Genomic DNA, 553 nt, shown 5'->3' with positions numbered 1-553 from the left:
CGCTTACAGCACCTGGTCTTCCTAGGTAGTCTCCCATCCAAGTACTAACCAGGCCTGACCCTGCTTAGCTTCCGAGATCAGACAGGACCGAGATTGTTCAGGGTGGCATGGCCATAGACTTGATCATATGATTCTTATTTTTTAATTTGTCTATGTGGTGTATCACATTAATCGATTTGCAATGTTGAACCATCCCTGTGCCCCTGAGATGAAGCCCACTTGGTAGTGGTGTATAATGTTTTAAAAATATTACTGTATTCAGTTCACTAGTATCTTATTTAGGATTTTTGTATCTGTGTTCATGAGAGATATTGGTCTGTAGTTTTCTTTTTTTGTGTTATCTCTACCAGGTTTTGGTATTAGGGTAAAATTGGTCTCATAAAATTAGTTAGGAAGCATTGCCTCCTTGTCAATTTTTTTGAAAGAGTTTGAGAATAGGTATTAAATATTATTTGAATGTTTGGTAGAATTCACTGGTGAAGCCATCTGGTCTTGAACTTTTACTTTTTGGTAGAGTTTTGATCGTTTCAATTTCCATACTACTGATCGGTCT

General features: G+C 37.3%; 1 pseudogene; it reads right to left on the bottom strand.

Moving 5' to 3' along the window:
- LOC120593411 (uncharacterized) lies at nt 1–119 on the bottom strand (annotated as a pseudogene).
- Nucleotides 120–553: the final 434 nt, after the last annotated feature.

The sequence above is a fragment of the Pteropus medius genome, unplaced genomic scaffold (genome assembly GCF_902729225.1).
Source record: "Pteropus medius unplaced genomic scaffold, Ma_sr-lr_union100, whole genome shotgun sequence".
NCBI classification, from domain to species: domain Eukaryota; kingdom Metazoa; phylum Chordata; class Mammalia; order Chiroptera; family Pteropodidae; genus Pteropus; species Pteropus medius.
The sequence above is the reverse complement of the archived record's forward strand: the minus strand, read 5'-3'. Positions and strand labels throughout refer to the sequence as shown.